The sequence below is a fragment of the Bidens hawaiensis genome, unplaced genomic scaffold, assembly GCF_021521415.1.
Source record: "Bidens hawaiensis isolate Kalapana, Puna unplaced genomic scaffold, B.hawaiensis_p1.1 tig00000001_1, whole genome shotgun sequence".
In the NCBI taxonomy this organism is placed as follows: Eukaryota; Viridiplantae; Streptophyta; class Magnoliopsida; order Asterales; family Asteraceae; genus Bidens; species Bidens hawaiensis.
Genome location: NW_027491014.1, coordinates 6,301,339 through 6,321,426, shown reverse-complemented (window position 1 = coordinate 6,321,426; position 20,088 = coordinate 6,301,339). Strand labels below are relative to the sequence as shown.

General features: G+C 38.4%; 1 long non-coding RNA gene and 1 other non-coding gene across 2 annotated transcripts in view; both read right to left on the bottom strand.

Moving 5' to 3' along the window:
- The window catches only part of LOC143605852 (uncharacterized), a 212,782-nt gene that overhangs the window by 187,985 nt on the left and 4,709 nt on the right, over positions 1–20,088 (bottom strand). The window lies entirely within an intron of this gene.
- LOC143611249 (small nucleolar RNA R71) lies at positions 9,386–9,492 on the bottom strand. Its single transcript, XR_013149790.1, has one exon. It is a non-coding gene; the product is annotated as a small nucleolar RNA R71 (small nucleolar RNA).

The following is a 20,088-nucleotide window of genomic DNA, read 5'->3' as shown; positions in this document are numbered from 1 at the left end:
AAGTTAGAACGACACAAAGACATAGCACAAGTTCGCTTTGTTACCATGAGCGAAGTTGTGATAAACTCTGTATAGGCGAAGTTAAAGTTGAGGCGAAGTTGGGAACAACTTCGCTTCAGCTTTAAGTTCGTCTAATTAAAACTAAGTAAAAATGATCTTAGGCGAAGTTAAAGTTAACTTCGCCTCATCACAACATCGCCTCAGGCGAATTTAAGTTCTGGGCGAAGTTACGGATAACTTCGCTTCAGGCGAACTTAAGCTTCGGGCGAAGTTACGGATAACTTCGCCTCAGGCGAATTTAAGCTCCAGGCGAAGTTACGGATAACTTCGCCTAAACCCTAACTTCGCCTGAATCTGAATCGGCGACAGTGAGATTCATGGAACAACGTGCAGGTGATGAATCGGCTAGTTTTAGACGATTAAGCACTCGTAAACACAAGTTTTAAGGACATGTTGACGATCAGTATGGTGTTCACCACGTAAAAACATAGGTTATGAAAATCGGTTTCAAAACCGATGGTTCGAGGTTAATAATCCGGTTGTCGAAACAACCTTAGCTTAATCTAAGAACATAAACATGTGATAAACGAACCCTAACAACCTTTAGATCGTTTTGAAATCGAAGAACAAGATAACACGAAGGTTTAGTATAAGTTCGCCGAGAATGATTTAACTGTGGATATGTTCGCTGGTTTTTTAAAAACTGATGAACAGTTTCGACGATAAGTATCCCTTATATAGGGGATCTGTTGTACAGGCGAAGTTACAGATAACTTCGCCTAGGCGAAGTTATTCACAACTTCGCCTGTTCAACAACATCGCCTAAAATTTCAAAATTTAACCCTTAAAATTTTAACAGTTGTCAATTAAGTTATAAATTGTCCTTTAAGAAATAAATAACATGATCAATTCTAAGTAACCAGTTAAAAAATCATAAAACTATCTAAGTACAAAAACGTAAAAAATTTAAAGTATAAGGGATCAAATTTCAGTCTCGATAGGGACTGCTACGTTTTAGAAAAGATCCGAACAGGAATCATACTAACTACATGACTGTCACATAGATCCGTGTTTAGCTGTATTATGACATATAGAGACAAGTTGTAAGCAGGTAATATACTTAAGATGGTTTTCATCGTTTCTGTGATACGAGTTAGGTTCAATTAATCCTTAAAATTTAAGTGGGTAACAACTCAGAAATATTGATGCCTCCTATCTATCCTCAAAGCGTATTTGGCTTTCCCCTAGTCACCCCGAATTGACTTCGACCCATAGTGTCTGATTAAACATGTAAGTACTCTTCTTCTGGTTCCCGTTCTTCTTCTTACTCTAAGATTGAGAAGTCTTGATATTTCGTCATCTCTAATAATGTTTCCATAACTTCAAAAATAATTAATTTTTTTTTTTTTTTTTTTTTAACATAGACTTCATTGTAGCAATTTACTGCAAGTCTCGAATCTGGATCACTGCAGTATCTTGAGACGCTATCTTCACGGGAATCAGAACACACATGGGCTCGTGTATCACTGGGTAATCGCTTTTCTGCCTATCATTCGGAAAGATATACATGAATACACGCAAAACTCTTAAGGAGTTTCCACATAAAATCAAGTAAATTTAGTTTGTATCACATCTACTTTTACGCACCATTAAAAGTTACCATGACATACAATGATTGCCCTAAAGCCTTTTAAGCCTAATAACGTCATTAGTTAAGCACACAAAGTTAGTATATTTATCATTTTCCAAGGTTGGATCAATTTTTCGTTTAACATAGCTAACGAACTTCTTACGAAGTAACAGACTTGAAAAATAATTTCATTTCCCCCGGCAAAATTTAAACAAAAATCGCCCCGACCAAAACAAAGTCTTCAGGTAAACGGCTATCCCGAAGATCCAATGGATCAGCTGGACCGACCACATACTAGTATGTGTCCTTCTAACTAAGTATGATCGACTAATTTTAAGCGAAAGTAAGAAAAACTCATCATAAACCGCCCCGGTCACTATCAGTAATCTGGTTAATGGCTATCCTCAAAATCTACAAGTAGAAAATGAGGACCAAAACAAATCCGAAGACAAGTCCTTCAAACTAATGTAACCGACATAAATTTAAGCGATTAGTGACGTTTTTTTTTTTTTTTTTTTTTTAAATAACACAAGAAAAGCATGGTTACTCGGGATTGATCATCCCATTCAGTTCAATAAGGTTTTGAAATCTGGATTTGTCAAACGCTTTAGTGTATAAATCAGCGAAATTATCAAGCGTATCCACCTTTTCCAGAATTATCAGTTTCTTCTCAGCACAATCCCGTATGAAATGATGACGTATGTCAATGTGTTTAGTTTTACTATATTTCACGGGATTGTTAGTTACTGAGATAGCAGCTGTGTTATCAATGCAAATAGGAGTAAGTAAGAAATTCAGACCATAGTCGCGCAATTGTTGTTGTATCCAAAGAACCTGAGAGCAGCAGTTGGATGCAGCCATGTATTCTGCCTCACAGGTTGAGATTGCGACTGAAGTCTGCTTCTTGCATTGCCACGACACCAATCTGCCACCAAGAAACTGACATCCTCCAGTTGTTGACTTCCGACTCTGATTGCACCCTCCATAATCAGAGTCTGTGTAAGCGACCAGCTCCAAGTCTCCTCCTCTTGGGTACCACAACCCCAGCTTCGGCTTGCCCTTGAGATACCGCAGTATCCTCTTTGCACCTTTCAAATGAGATACTTTTGGATTTGCCTGAAAACGTGCACAAAGACAAACAGCAAACATTATATCAGGCCTAGATGCAGTTAAGTACATTAAAGAACCTATTATTGCCCGATATTGAGTTGGGTCCACATCTGCATCACCGTCTACTTCAGCACCCAATTTGTGATTGACGCAGATTGGAGTATCATATGGAGAACTGTCCTCCATCTTGAAGCGCTTGAGCACATCATGAACGTATTTCGTTTGATGAATGAACATCCCGTCCTTCCTCTGATCAACCTGCGATCCTAGAAAGAAAGTTAGTTCACCCATAGCACTCATTTCAAACCTTTTCTTCATGACGGCTTCAAACTCCTGACACATGGAGACTTTTGATGCAGCAAATATAATGTCATCCACGTAGACTTGTACCAGCAGGAAGTCGCTTCCATCTCTTTTGAAGAACAACGTGCTATCAATTTTCCCTCTTTCAAAACCATTCTCGAGCAAGTAATCCGATAAAGTTGCATACCAGGCACGAGGTGCCTGATGTAATCCATACAAAGCCTTGCTCAACTTGTACACGTGATCTGGATAGTCTGGGTCAGGAAAACCCGGAGGTTGCTCAACATACACAACCTCATCAACTTTCCCATTCAAAAACGCACTCTTTACATCTAGCTGAAACACCTTCATCTTTTCATAAGCAGCAAACGCCAAAAACAATCTTATGGCTTCCAATCTGGCGACAGGAGCGAACACTTCGTTATAATCAATCCCCTCTTGTTGATTAAAACCCTTCACGACAAGCCTCGCCTTGTTTCTTATAATGATCCCCTTATCATCTCTCTTGCACTTGAACACCCATTTTGTGCCTATCGCATGCACATTCTTTGGTTTTTCAACCAAAGTCCAAACTTCCATCTTCTCGAATTGAGCCAACTCTTCTTGCATGGCCTCGACCCACGAGCTGTCCTTTAAAGCCATTTGATAATTTTTCGATTCAATCTGGCTTATAAAGCAGGTATACAGGCATTCATCGATTATTCCTGTCTCCTTAATGCTTGTATAAACACAGGTGTGTTCATTCAAGCTGCTTCTCGTTTGTACACCTGAGGACACATCACCAATCACATTATCCAGAGGGTGATCTTTATGAATTCTCGTGGTCGGAACAGCACCGACATGCAAATTATCTTCCAAATTAGAAGAGATCTCATCAATGGTTGTTTCATGCTGAGAGTTAAAAGGATTGATAAATTCTTCTTCAGTTGAGGCAGCAGGGGTACCGATAGTGTTTGATGAGGAAGGTTGACATTTTTCAATCAGCTGTCTTTGCAATAAATTTTCTTCCTCATCGAGTATCATCTTCGTCGCAGCTCTTTCTTCTTCTTCAAAAATCTCCAAATCCGGTACGTTAAACGACTTAAAAAGCTTAACATAGTCGAAAAGCTCAGCAGGTCCATTGCTTGGTTTTGGCGGTTGGTAACTTGTGATGTCAGTGTTACACACCACCTCCACCTTGCAGGTCGAAGTATTGAAGACACGCCTGTTGGGAGTACCAACCACATAACCGACTAATATTCCTTCATCGGCTACTTCTCCAAATTTCGAATTTGTCTTCAAGATCGAACAAGGGGACCCGAATGGTTCAAGACCACTCAAGTTGGGCTTCCTTCCATGCATAAGCTCGTAGCAAGTTTTACCAAGTCTCTTAACGGTTAACACCCTATTCAGAACATAGCAGGCTGTAGCAACCGCTTCAGCCCAGAACATCATAGGAAGCTTCGAATCTGCCAGCATGGTCCTGGCTCCTTCAATTAAAGTTCGGTTCTTCCTTTCAGCCACTCCATTCTGTTGCGGAGTATACGGAGCGCTGTATTGATGCTCAATTCCTTTCTGAAGACAGAAGATCTCCATTTCAAAGTTCTTGAACTCTGTCCCATTGTCACTTCTGATGAACTTAACTGTTTTACTCATGACGTTCTCAACTTTAGTAATCAAATTCTTCACCATTTGAGCCGTCTCATCTTTCGATTTCAGAAAATATACCCACGAGTATCGCGAGTAGTCATCAGTGATCACCAAGCAGTATGAAGTACCTCATAGACTTTTTATATTCACTGGACCGAAAATATCCATGTGAAGCAGTTCAAGAGTACTAGCAATAGAGTTAACCTTCTTGGTGAGATGGGATTTCTTGTGTTGCTTTCCCTTCTTGCATGCAATACATTTGTCTTCAAAGTTAAAACTTTTCAAGGGAACGCCCATCACAAGCCCATTTTTGACAATGTGGTTCATCTTTCGAAGATGAATGTGCCCCATCCTTCTGTGCCATAGTTCGGATTCTGATTCGCTTGCTTTCGTCATCAAACATGATTCTCCCAAGGCCATTTCAGTAGACCTCATATCCATCACATACGTATTTGTATCACGTGGAGCTGTCATCACTATCCACTCGTCTGGTATCGGAAAACCAGGCTTCAACACGATCGCCTCATTCTTCGTGAAGTGAACAGTATACTCCTTATCACAAATCTGCGACACACTCAGCAGATTGTGCTTCAGCTCTTCCACAAAATTCACATTCTCAAGTGTCATCTTCCCATAGGACACCGTACCTTTTCCGGTAATCCTTCCTCCACTTCCACCAGCAAAACTAACTCTCGCTCCCTGAACAGGTTTTAAGTCGTGCAACAAGTATTTGTTGCCCGTCATGTGCCGGGAACAGCCGCTATCTACAATCCAAAGACTGTGGGCAGCCCTGTTCAACTGTTCCTGCACAATAAAGCAAATGATTAGAATCTAGGGACCCAAGACCAATTGGTCTTGGATCTATACATCCCGTACTTCTGCTTTCCAAAGTTAGCACTTGGATAATTCCTGTCAGTCCTAGTAGGAAATCTCCTTGGAAATTGAATGTGAGGCCTTCCAAACCTATGTGTATTGAAAGTATTATATCTTGCGGTTTGGTTATTAGCATTGTTAAACTGAGGTTTGTTTCTGTGAAAACCTGAATTAGTTACGTTTCGAAACTTTAAAGGGTTTTCATTTTTAACAGTATTAAAATTACCAGTAGACTTATGCTCAGTTTTAATAGGCCTCACGCCTCTGAATTTCGGCGTCAGAGGACAATCTGCAACAAGATGTCCTACCTTATTACACCGAAAACAACACCTATACTCCATTTTCTTTTCAAATGTTGTTTTGGATGTAGAGGCAGTGTTACCAGCCGTTCGTCTCACATAAGGTGGGACGTACGGGTTGAGTAGAGTACTCTTTTTAGAAGTTTTATCTTTATCTCCACCAGTGGGTAACACTACCTTCTCTTTTGTCTTACCCGATTCGGACAACTTATCCGAATCCGATGAGACTGGACTCGTAACAGAAATATTCACACTTGAAACAGGCGAACTCGTTTCGCCACTACTAACACTTGGTTCTTTACTTGTAACCTTGATTGGAATTGTCTGAGGAACTTCAAAATCAGCAGATTTCTGTACACTAGGGTTAAAAGTGTAATTGTGGTTATACGGTGGTGGAACCTCGTGATAACCAATTCCTCCTCTCTTTGTAGAGGTACCTTGATCACTAACAAGGTGATCAAGAATAGCTGAGGAATTTCGGAACTGCTCCAGTTTTCGGTTTAGTTCCACCACTTTCACCTGGTGGTCAGCAATCTGCTTTTCTCGTTCAGCAATCAGTTTAGTCTTTTCTTCTAAAACCTCATAACTAAGATCAATAACTTCAATTTTTTCAGCAAGTTTAGTTTTTAAGCTTTTAACATCCTTTCACATGCTTTAATTTTAACTTTGTAACTGTTTTCTCTTGCTTTTGTAAAGTGATGATCTTCTTTAAGAGTTTTAAATTCAGCATCTAAACGAACATACTGATTAGTTATGGTAGCAAGTTGCTCAGACAAATTCTCACATTTAGTACAAAAAGATTTAGAACTTACCTCGGAGATTTGATCATTGTTATCGGCCATGAAAGCTTTTTCCCTACCAGTAGCTTTCTCTTCTCCGGTAGTCTTCTCACGTTCTTCACTCTCAACCTTAGCCATATTAGCCTGCTCACCAGTTTCATTCAAATGCAGGTTCCAGTTGTATTCACCTGCTTCTCTGGACAGCATGGCATTGACTTCTTTAGTGCTTCTAGTGTGCTGTGCAGACCGGCCCTGACCACGTTCAACTCTCTCGTTTCTGCAATCTTTGGCAAAGTGCCCGTTTTGTTGACAGTTATAGCACTTCACCTTAGACTTGTCGAACCCTGGCCTGCCTCCAACAAACTTTCTCCCAGTCTTTCTCATGAACTTCTTCACTCTCCTCACTATCATGGCCATCTGCCATTGTAAATCCATCTCCTCCAGATCAGCAGCATCGATCTGGTCGTAGTCTTCATCTAGCATCGCCGGATCAACCACCTTTCCTTGAATATAATTTTCATATGAAGCAATAAATGAAGCATAGAGTCCAAACTGCTCTTCAGCAGATTTGACGCTCATTGGCATCTTAGAGAAATTATTGCTTGAGGAACTTGAAGATCCACTAATCTTGCTTGCTGTCTGTTGAGTACCACTTGATCCACCCGCAACAAAGCAAACATCCCCATTTGAGTTTACTGACACTTGCCCCTCCTGTGAAGAATTGGCACCCGACTCACCCTTCGAGTAGTAGGCGGCAGAATCAGTCTTTGAACTTGTATTGGAGTTTACTTTCGCACCGTACATGCCTGGATCTTGAACCTGATCCATAGATGTTTCTTTTCTTACCATATTAAGCTCAAAAGTTCTGAGCTTGTTCACAGCGGTTTCAAGATCGTAAGTAGGGAAGTCCTTGTCTTCCCTCATCAGCACTGTATACATCTCCCATTTTGGTGGGAGAGCATCGAGAAGTTTTTCCACAATCTCTTCTTCTCGGTATGAAATGGAGTAGTTACTCAATTCAGTCATTAGATGATAATATCGCGTGATAATATAATCAAGAGATTCGTTCTTTAAGTACTTAAAGACTGAAAATTGAGTTTTAAGCAGCTTTATCTTCGAGGCCCGAATGCCTACATTTCCTTCGAATCTGCTCTCAAGAGCTTCCCAAAGCTCTCTAGCCGATGTATACTTTCTGAAAGTATGGAGGATCTCCTGTGGAAGAGCCATTGTGATTGCAGCATGAGCCTTGCTTTCGGCTTCATACATCTTCTTCTCCTCCTCTTCCATTTTACTGTATTTCTTTATTTGGTCTCGACCCTCATACTCCATGATCGGTGGAATATATCCATCTTGGATGCATACCCACATCTTCGCATCCTGGTACTTAACATACTGTATGAACCGATCCTTCCACGCAACAAAGTCGGTTCCCTTCAGCAATCTTGGGGCCTTTGTAGCCGACCCCGCTTCAACTTCCATCTTGACAAGCTCTGAAATGTTGATTGAAGACATCCTTCTTGAAGACTAAGAAACCGGAAAAATTCTGAAAAGGGCGAAGTTAGAAAAATTTCTTCGAAACAGTACTGTAGGCGAAGTTAAGTATAACTTCGCTTAAGTAATAATTTCGCTGGATCCTCCTTAAATTCGCGTAACTGGGCGAAGTTGAGAATAACTTCGCTTAGGATAAGCGAACTTAGAAAGTAAGCGAACTTGAAGAGAACTTCGCTGAACTAGGCGAACTTGAGAAGAACTTCGCTGAGTTAGGCGAAGTTGAGGAGGTAGGCGAAGTTGTGAATAACTTCGCTTCTTCTTATATCTTCGCTGAAACCCTACGAATCCTGACGGCAACTTCGCCTGATGAACAGCAACTTCGCCTGACGAACTTGAACTTTCTGCAGATCTGAAAAACGGATTCTAACGACGATTTTGACGGTTTAAAGGCTTAAACACACTGGTAGGAGCCTAGAATGAGCAAAAACACCACAAACTCGTCCCGGTAATACCCGAAATGAGACTAATTCTACACCCGCGTGAATATCTCGAACCACACAATCGAGCAAAAGCTCTGATACCAATTGTAGGTTCCCTGGACGGATCACACGAGATATCCCGATATACACAGTTGCGGAATCCCTGTGTAGATCGTTACGGACGTAGAATATTATCACACCAACACACGTACACACGATACGAACAAAACTCACGTTATATTGATAACTCGAATCGTGTTACTTACAGACTCACGTCAATAGACTCGTGTAAACTGAACTCGATCAACCAAAACGCTAACTGACCAACCGATTAACCTCAACCCGTAAACAGTAAACTACTTAAATACACGACAACTTCGCCTCAGGCGAAGTTGTCTATAACTTCGCTCGTTCAACAAGTTCGCCTAGGCGAACTTGTCAACAACTTCGCTTCTAAACAATTACATAAACAATATTACAGACTCGATTACAGACTTTAGACATATGAACTACTGACATCTATGCACCAACAATATGGTTGAAAATTCTGTTTCTTTTCATGGTCTCCAGAACGAGGACCCTCATGCTCACGTTTCACATTTCCTTCGATTATGTGCGACATTCAGAATTACTAATTGTTCTAATGATGCCGTGAGACTTAGACTTTTTCTATTCTCACTTCACGGGTCTGCTCTGAAGTGGTTAGAAGCACTCCTTTCCGGTTCCATCACCATTTGGAATCAATTAGTTGAGCAGTTTCTTCTTCAATATTTCCCACCCGATAAAACTGCTAAATTCCGAGAAAACATCACTGGTTTTCGTCTCGATGATGATGAGTCACTTCATGCCGCATGGGAGAGGTTCAAGGGCTTGTTGAGAAAATGCCCTCATCAAGGTTTGAGTCGCGGGCTTCGGTGCCGTACATTCTTTGACGCTTTATCTGGGGCACAAAAGCAGGCCGTCGATCAGGTTGCGGGAGGAGATTTCGGTAGTTGTACCCAAAATGAGGCGCTTGATATCTTGGAGAAAGCCGCTAAAAAGAGTTTCGCGTATAATTCGCCTCGTTGTATTCCTTCCTCTAAGGGTGTTCATCACGTTGTTTCAAACACCCTTGTCTCCGCCCAGTTAGAAGCTCTTACTAAAAGATTTGACCAAATGCAAATCTTAACAAATGGGAATGTCTCATTTGATAATGTATTTCATGTTGAAGGTCTTCAGTACAATCTGCTGAGTATATCACAAATGTGATAAGGAATACAAAGCCAGTTTTGATGATTCCCACTGTTTCATTTTAAAACCTGAGTTTGTGATTCCACCTGAAATGATTATGATGATGGCACCAAGAAATGGCAACCTCTATGAATTGAATATGAAAGAAGCTGTTTCAAGAGGAGGTGCATGTTTTGTTTCCAAAGCCACTGAAAATGAGTCAAAATTATGGCATAGGAAACTGTGTCATGTGAACTTGAAGAACATGAAAACACTTGTCAATGGTGAGCATGTCATAGGCTTACCTACAAGAGAGTTCAAATTGGAAGATCATTGTAGTTCGTGTCAAAAGGGAAAACAACACAAATCTACTCATAAGTCAAAACTCATCAATTCAATTGATCAAGTACTTGAATTACTTCACATGGATCTCTTTGGTCCTGTGAGTGTACCAAGTATTGGGAAGAAAAGATATTGTCTGGTGATCATTGATGACTATTCAATATATACTTTGGTTTATTTCCTAAGTACCAAGGATGAGACAGCAGAGTTGATTAAAGGTTGTGTAACAATGATTGAAAACAAGTTAAATAAGAAAGTGAAGATGATGAGAAGTGACAATGGCACTGAGTTCAAAAATGGGGTTATGCAAGAATTCTGTGATGTAAAAGGAATACAACAACAATTCTCAGCTCCTAGAACTCCTGAACAAAATGGTTTTGCAGAGAGAAGAAATAGAACTTTGATTGAAGCTGCAAGAACCATGCTAGCAGATGCTAACTTGCCTGTCACTTTTTAGGCAGAAGCCATAAATACAGCCTGCTATGTTCAGAACAGGGTGCTTGTGAACAAAAGGCATAATAAGACTCCATATGAAATTTTCAACAATAGAAAGCCTTACATCAAGTTTTTCAATCCCTTTGGATGCAAATGTTTTCTTTTGAACACAAGGGACTATTTGAACAAGTTTCAAACAAAATCCCTGGATTGTTTCTTTGTTGGATATTCTACACACTCAAAAGCCTACAGATTTTATGTGAAAGACCACTTGAGTGTTATAGAATCATCTGACATTATTTTTAATGAGAATCAATTCAATACAGTTGATGGTGCATCATGACTATTTGACCATGAGAAATAGATAAAGTCCTTCAAGATTTTTCCTGAAGACTTTGATGAAACTTTCTACAAGACCAGTGAAGTTGAAGAGAAAAAGAAGAAATCATTGGACTTGGAAGAATTATGGAAGAAGGTTGCTAGAAAAGAAAAGGAGTATACTTTTGTGAAGAGCTTCTCAAGTGAATTTTGATGAACATGATCATACTGTGCACAATCAAAACAATCCTGTTGTACAGAATGATCAAGCTCAAAATGAGGGTGACACAAGCAACCATGCAAGTGGAGAAGAAGCTGCCTCCACTGCAAGATTTCAAGATTTATTTCAAAGATTGAATTTAGAAAACAATGGTGCATCTACTTCAGGACAACATAATGATGAAGCACCAGAATTTCATGGTGCAGTAACTGATTTGAACATTGAAGAACCTGATCTCAATGAAACAAATCTTGACACAAATCTGTCTACAGATATGATTGTACAAACTCCTTATGTGGAAAAGAATCATCCTTCTGAAAACATCATTGGTGATTTAAATGAAAGAGTTACAAGAAGTCATTCTGAAATTGCAAACATCTGTCTTTACTCTTGCTTTCTATCCCAAATAGAGCCAAAGAACATTGCTCAAGCACTGAAAGATAACAGTTGGGTGGAAGCAATGCAAGAGGAACTGGCACAGTTTAGAGACCTAAATGTGTGGGATCTTGTTGAGAAGCCATATGACAGATATGCAATAGGAACCAAATGGTTTTTTAGGAACAAAAGGGATGAAAGGGGTTTGGTGATTAAGAATAAGGCTAGACTTGTAGCACTGGGATGTTTTCAAGAAGAAGGAATAGATTTTGAGGAAGTCTTTGCTCCTGTTGCAAGACTTGAGGCTATCAGGATTTTTCTTGCATATGCTGCCTCAAAGAACATTAAAGTGTTCCAGTTGGATGTTAAGTCTGCATTTCTAAATGGAAAGATTGATGAAGAGGTGTATGTAGCTCAACCTCCAGGTTTTGAGGATCCAATGTATCCAAACAGGGTGTATATGCTAAACAAAGCCATTTATGGACTACATCAGGCTCCTAGAGCATGGTATGATGAGCTGTCAAATCATCTCCTTGAAAATGGTTTCAAAAGAGGAGCCATTGACAAGACTCTCTTCTACAAAAGAAAGGGTTCAGATTTACTTTTGTTACAAGTATATGTGGATGATATCATCTTTGGTTCAACCAATGAACAAATGTGCATGGAGTTTGAAGAGGTGATGAAATCCAAATACAGCATGAGCTCTATGGGAGAAATGAACTTCTTTCTTGGACTGCAAGTTCAACAGAAAGCTGAAGGGATTTTCATTCACCAAAACAAATATGTGCAAGACATCTTGAATAAGTTCAACTCTCAAGAATACAAGACCGCTTCAACTCCAATGGACACCAAAGAAAAGATGATTGCTGATGAAAAGGGTGAGCCAGTAGATGAACATGAATATAGAGCCAAAATTGGATCTCTGATGTATTTGACTGCAACAAGACCAGATGTCATGTTTGCTGTATGTGTGTGTGCAAGATTCCAACCAAGTCCAAAAGTCTCCCACATGAATGTTGTCAAAAGAATATTCAGATATTTGAAGGGAAGACCAGACTTAGGAATTTGGTATCCTAAGAACCAAGCCGTTGATCTGATTGCATATACTGACAGTGATTATGATGGTTGTAACATGAGCAGAAAGTCAACCTTAGGAGGATGTCAGTTTTTGGGTGAAAGGCTAGTGTCATGGCAATGCAAGAAGCAGACTACAGTATCAATCTCCACTGCAGAAGCTGAATATGTTGCTGCATCTGCCTGCTGTGCACAAGTTCTCTGGATTCAAAATCAGATGCTGGACTATGGTTTGAATTTTCTGAACACCCCTATTCTTATTGACAATACTGCTGCATATTTACTGTTAAGAATTCTGTGCAGCATTCTAAAACTAAGCACATTGAAATCAGACATCACTTCATCAGAGATTGCAATGAAAAAGGTTTGATTGAAATGCAAAGAGTTGATACAGGTGACAATTTGGCTGACCTATTCACCAAACCACTTGATAGAACCAGGTTTAACTTTCTTCTGAAAGCCCTGGGAATGATCAACTCTGATGAAATCTGATTAAGGATGTGTGCTTGGTTGTGAACCTCTATGTGCCAACTGATTATTTTTTTTGGGGTCACACATGTTGAATGTTTAATGATTATGCTTGATTATGTTACTGAATATGTTAACTGTTATGTGCCTTGACTGATCATGTGTCAAAAGTTTTATCATGTTTGTTTGATTGATATGTTTGCATGTTTATCAGTTGATGTGCATTTGTGATGTTAGGTCAAGTGTTCTTGATATGATATACTTGTTAGAACAAGCTTACCTGATATCATTGCTTAATTGCTTGAATATGTGCTTTATCTGATCTTCTGATGTTATTAAGATAGGTTAGACTTTGAATGATAGTACTGTCTACTTTCTTGATGATATCATGTTTGATTATGATTTGATTATGTGCTGCAACTGTTTATGTCAAAATATGTTTTATGTCAAAATTAAGTGATAAAATGAAATTTCTAATGAATTTAGCATAAATAATCTATTTTGATCAATACATGAGCAAGTTGTTAATGGTGTAAGATTATTCAGTTCAAGCTTTATAGAAGCTTAAAAGGAAGGATTTTTAAAGAAAAGTCTCAAGTAGTTGTTTTTGCTGAAAATTATGTCATTTTCCCAGTTAGAAGGACATACACTTGTGTATGTTTGGTCCTAGATTCTTTACAGATTCAAAGGATAGCCATTGACCTGAAAACTGAATGCATTTGGGGCAATTATAATTTGTTTCTTATTCATTCACTTAAAACTATGTCAATAACTCTGACTTTGAAAGGACATATATTTACATGTGTGCTTGGTCCTGTTGATCACTTGTGATCAAACAGGATAGCCATTTACCTGCCAATGAAGAGATATTGGGGTGATTGAATACTAAACTGTTTTTATTTGGGAAATTATAGTACATTGACTACTTAGCCAATCATATGGATTTAATAGGCTAAAAAGACCTTAGTATAGTCATTAACATGTATGGTTGCTTTCCCATGATGATGTAAAATCTAAGGTGATATAAACATAATGAAAATGTTAATCTTTATGTGGAGATACATAGTTGTCTTTGCATGTCTCAAGATAAATCTCTCCAAATGATAGGCAGAAAAGTGATTACCCAGTCATACACGAGCCTGTTGTTTTTTGGTCAACCAAAAATGAAACATCTTTAAATATGACAAAGAACATGCTTTAAGAAATTTGAGAAAATATCAAAAACAAGGGGAAGTATGAATAAATCAACCAAAAGTTGACAAGTGTTTTAAATATTTTATCAAACAAGAGGGTTACAACTAAGAACTACAAAGATGTTGATATAATCTGTCTCATCTTGAATGAAAGGCTTGTTATTTAACAGTAAGTCCAACGTTCAGCCTCTATATATGTTTGAAAATTAAAATACAAAAAGATTCAATAAGTTCTGTCATACAAAAACTAGTTTTTGACCAAATACAGGAGGTTGGAGTCAAATTGGGGTGATCTGGGGAAAGCCAAATAAGCTTTGAGAAGAGATATGAGGCATCATAGCACAGTGTTGACCATGAATGCATTATGCTTAAATTGAACCTTAATCATATCACCAAAGAGATGAAATTCATGCTAAGTTTATACCTGTTGATAACCTATCTATGTTGTCATAATAATGCTGAGAATGAAGTATTGAGAAAGCTACTTAGTCAATATGATCTCATTCTTGAGATCTTTTTAGAAAAAGAAAAAACTGTTTTGAAGAGAAATATAACTGAAATTTGATCTCTAAATGCACCATTTGCTCTTAAACTATGATCTATAATGAAAAATATATTATGACAAGTGGTTTAAGTCAAAAAGTGTTGTATTTTGCCTTTAATTGGCTGAATATGTAAGTTCGGGTAAGGTTTGATGTTTTATAACCTTTCCGGGCACAAAACAATTGAATATGCTTGAATATGTTATTTCGGGTAAGGTTTGATGATTTATGACCTTTCCGGGTAAGCTTAGTTATTTTTGACTAAGTGTATGATTTTCGGGCATGCTTTGAAGTGTTTACACTTTCCGGGTAGAGTACACAGTTGTACTCATTTCCCGAGCAAGCTTGAAGTCTTGAGGTGAGTATGTGTTATAGCTAGCTTTTAACAAGAAATTCTTGTTCCGGGCAAGCTTTTCATTTTATATGCTGATTGTTATTCCAAGCAAACTTTGTGAACTTAAGTTAGTACACCGAGCAAGCTTTGTGATTTGTGTGAATATGTTCTTAGGAAAGATTTGTTAACCTTTCCGGGCACACTTGGATATTATTGTCTAAGTTTGTCATTTTCGGGTATAGTTTGATATGTTGAAATCCCTCGGGTAAGGGCATATCTTATGATTGAATATGTGTATCCTAGTAAGCTCATTGCTAACTTAGGTGTTTTCGGGCAAGCTATCTGAAATTCAATAATTAACTGTTTATGTGTTTAATTTCATTCATAGTATGCTCTGTGATATTTGTGTTTATGTTTTTCTTTGAAATTACAAGTGTTTTCGGGAAAACTTTGTTTTCCGGGCACACTTTATATTCCGGTACACCTTTGTTCCCTCAATATACTTGGTAATTTCAAAATATGACTTTCCGAGTACACTGAATGCTAAGAGTCCTTTCCGGGCACACTTTGTACTCTAGGAAAGTTATTCGGGTATACTTTACATAAGAACGTTGTTCGGGCACACTATTCGTTTGAAAAGGTTGCTCTGGCACACTATGTTTCCAAGTATGCTTGAATGTATATGTTTTGAGTATGATTGTTTGATTATGATTTCTATTTTATTAGGGTTTATGCTAGTCTAAGTCATTAATTTGAATTCAAGAAATATATTTGGGGATCTTAATTGATTCTAGTAAGAATGATTATTTGATATTTTATACTTGATTATTTTCCTTGTGATTAATTTCTCAAGAGATCTACTATTTCGGGTAAGCTTTCTTCATAATGTTTTGACTTTAAATTACTTTGCTTGACCAAGTAAGGTTTTATGTTTTACTTTAATCGGGTAAGGTTTGTAAGTGGAAGTATGCCGAGTAGACTTTGGATATATTAAACTTTTCGAGTAAGGTTTTATGAACTTACATGAAAATAAATGTTTTTAATATATCTAGTGGATAATGTTACTGTTTAACAGCTAATAATTCACAAAATGACAAAAAGCATTTAAAACCCACTTTCAAAAGGTATAAAAGAGGGACTTAGGCAAAATTTTCAACATTATTTTCCCTCTCTCTCCTTCCACTGCAACTCCTTACTCCTAAAGAAACCTAACCGACTTATCGCAACCAAACCTTAATCCAAACCCTAACTTGTATAAGCCCTCTAATTCCGACTCGGTAAGCATTAATAATATGTTTTCCGATCACGATTAGACAATAATGGGCTTTGATTATGTATCTGATTACTAATACTCTGTTTATGTGTTTAGGTTATAAATTTGTCGAATAACAGGTTCTTGATGATTTCTCTCTATTTCTTCTTCATTCTTATATCTTGAAATTATTATAATTACTGAACTTTATGACTAATTTCATTTTGAATATGTTTACTTGTGATGTTCAGATATGGCAGAAGAAGAACAGCCAAAGTATTTCTTTGAAAAGAAACATAATATGTGTGCACTTCTTCAAGTCACACCTGACAATGAGCCTGTGGCACCAATGATTACTTGGATGGCTCGTTCAAATGTCAGTTTTTCCTTAACTGAAAGTCCAGTGATCTACAGAAATCACTCACTTGATTTCTGGAGATCTGCAACACTTGTGGATGACATAAATGGCAGGAGAATTGAAGCCTCTGTTGCTGGCCATGAGATACATGTGACTGAAAGGATGATCAGAAGATGTTTGAGGCTGGATGATGATGATCATAACCATATAGACTTCAATACAGCACACCTGTTGAGAATATTTGAAGAAACGATGGGATATCAGGGAACAGTTCATGATGGACAATTTCAGAAGGGTATGTTCCCAATGATGTACAGGTTCTTGATTCATCATGTGATACAGGGGTTTGCTCCAAGAAAATGATCATGGACCCTGATGAGTCATGACTTGGCAAATGCTACCGTTGAGATTATGTTTGATCTGCCCTTCAATTTCTCAAAGATGATTTTTGAAGGATTAGTTTCAAACTTGAACAAAGCTGAGGTGAACAGATTCTTACAATATCCAAGGTTCCTGCAGATAATCTTCAATAGAGAATTGCAAGATCTACCCACTATGGGAATGACACACATACTGCAGAACCCTGACACTTACAAGAGAATTAAGAATCCGGGTGTGGCCAATCGATTCAATGCTGAAGTTCCTTTTGAAATTCTCCCATGGTTGTCAAACCATGACTTGGAGGTAATGCCAGTACCTGAGTTAAGCTCAGAGGAGGAAGGAGGAGAGGATGATGACAGTGATGATGATGGAGACTCTGATGATGGAGATGGTAATGTTGATGGAGATGAAGGAGGAGCAGGAGTAATTATAGAAGTTATTGCACCTGATCAGGGGGAGCAACTTGAGAATATTGAACAAACTATTCCCACACCACCACAGTCACCACCACACTTAGACCAACCAATTATACCATCACCACCACAAACTCCACCACACCAAATCACTCACACACCACCTCAAACCCTAACCTTAAGCCAACCAGAAACCTCAACACATACATCACCAACACCACAAACACCAACAACTACAAGTCCAATTCATTCTGATCCATTCATTTCTAGCCCACCTCACACACAATCACCACCACCATCCATATTTCAAACTCACACCTTAATCCAAGAACAGTCTGATTATGAACATTTCACCACATCACCACCTACAACACCACCCACTGATACTGACCTCCTGACCTTATTGAAAGAAAATGATGAGTTGAAAAGGAGAATTGAGGAGATGACAAATGAAAATGTTGAGTTAAGAAGAAGAAATGAGGAGGTGACAGATGAAAATGTTATGTTAATTGAGAAGTTGGTACAAGATGAATTCAAATACAAAACCCTGGTGCAGGAGGTTGAGAAGACCTCAGCTGCCCCAAAACAGGGGAGAATGAAGAAAAGCCAACTATCTCTGGTGTGAATACTGAAGAAGCTGCAACAGTTGTTGAAACTGCTGATAGCTTAAAATTGATTATGAATATGTATGATGATGTAGAGGAAAATAGTGATGAGAGGAGAATACTGGATGATGAGGAGTATGAAGGAGATATGTTTGAGGATGCTGAATAAGAGTATGATTATAATGAAGTGAGAATGGAAGAGGAGAATGTTGAGATAGTAAACGAGACTGAAATGACAAATATTGAGAAGAGTGTAGAGACTGTAGCTACTAATATGGCTACTGATAATATTCAGACTGAAGAGCTGCATGATGAGAATATTGCTACTGAGGAGCCTATAATTCAAACAGAACAACCTGAATGCTCCAAGACTGTAGAATATGATGAGGAGATAGATGAGCTTGATAGAGACATTGATAATTTCCCTCCAGAGGATGAAGAAGATGTGAGAAGGAGAATTGAGAAAGGCAAGGCAAAAGTCAGTATAGAAGAGCCTCCTAAGGCATATCCTGAAAAGGATATGGAATTCAGAGATGATATTGCCAATGCTGAAGCCCTAAGAGAACAGGAAAATATCTTGAGAGAGACAAGAGATAGGGAGATATTGGCTCATTCTATGACTCCTGAACAAATAGTTGAACAGGAGATTTTGCTCAATCAAGCCAAATTTGCAAAAGAAATATTTGATGATGTGGCTGATCAAGAAGCAATTGAAACCTTGATTATGATGAACAGAGCTGAGGAAGTTGATAATTCCCTAGCTATGGTGATTAGTATGTTTCATCTACAAAGCCAACCTGAAAAAGAATCTGAAAAGGCTTGTGAATATGAAGATATGCCTGAAAAAGAACCTGAAAGGCCAACTGGTGAATCTGTTGAAGAGATGATGGCTAATATCACCAGAATCAGGATGGAAAGAGAGAAAAGATTTGAACATGTGTATACAAGAAAGAGAAAGTATGATGAACAGAAAAAGGATGAAGAAAGGAAAACCAAGAGAGGAAAATGGGATGAAAAGAGAAAATGCTATGTTGAAACTCATGATGAGGAAGGAGAGAATGAGAATAGCCCAATCAAGGTAATTCCATTGCAGACACTACAACCAGGTCAAAAGATTCCAGGTGTCCCTGATGTGCCAATCAGAAGTGAACCAGATCATCCACCTTCTGATGAACCAAAAATTGATGCAATGAATGATTTGACTGAAGAAGAGGATGAGTCTGAAAATGATGATGATGATGATGATGATGACCCTGAGAATGATCAAGGGAAAGTAGGTAAAGCTACCAATGTTGTGTCCCCACAAGTTGAAATGACTGATGAACGGAGGACAAACATTGAGTTGAGTATGAGAGAAGCCAAGAAGAGTCATCCTTTGGTGGTAAAACTGAGAAAACATGGCATAAGTTTCGACTCATTGGCTGATCTTAATGATGATCAATTACAGAGAAGACTTAACCAAGAAAGAGATGCCCTGAAGAAAAAGATGGAAGAGAAAAACAGAGAAAGCCAAAAATTTAGGGAGTATCTCAGAAGACATAACTATTCTGAAAAGGATCTGTCTCGCTACAACTTTGACCAACTTCAAGATTTGTACAACAGTGAAAGAGAGAAGGTCATTGAAAAGTGTGTGAAAGAGAATGAGAAACTAGAAAAGACAGAAGCTTTGAAGAAGAAGTTTGGAGGAATGTGTGGATACCTGCTTGAAAGGGGTATGAAGCCTGAAATTGTTGAACGTCTGACAAGAGAATCAGTGGTAGACCAGTACAATAAATTGAAGAGAAAAGAAAAGCTTAAAAGAGCTCAAACTGAAAGGTCTACCAAACAGGCTGAAGCAATTGAAGAACCTCAAGCTAAAAGAAGAAGAATTCAGACTATGAGGGAAAAGTTAAAAGAACAAGCAAGATTAGTTGAAAACCCTACTCCTCAAGAGGTGAAGCCTGAGCCTGAAGATGAACCATTTGTTCCATGGGAAA